This window comes from Plasmopara halstedii, assembly GCF_900000015.1.
Source record: "Plasmopara halstedii genome assembly, contig: Scaffold_110, whole genome shotgun sequence".
In the NCBI taxonomy this organism is placed as follows: domain Eukaryota; phylum Oomycota; class Peronosporomycetes; order Peronosporales; family Peronosporaceae; genus Plasmopara; species Plasmopara halstedii.
Window position 1 is genome coordinate 460,161 of NW_020187031.1, and position 227 is coordinate 460,387.

The window sequence follows — 227 nt, forward strand, 5'->3', positions numbered from 1 at the left end:
ATGATGAGAATATTAGGTTTACATTCGCAAACTAAGCTTTTGCCACACTTTGCTAGCTTTCAAGATAAGATTCTGCAACAACTTATTTTATGTTCTCGCAATGAGTTGCGGACCGAAAGCGTAATGATAAATTGCAATGAGTTGCGAACCGAAAGCGTAATGATAAAGTTCTCTTGGCTGTTGTACATGACAATCACATGAATTAACCAAAGGTCGTAACGTCCTAC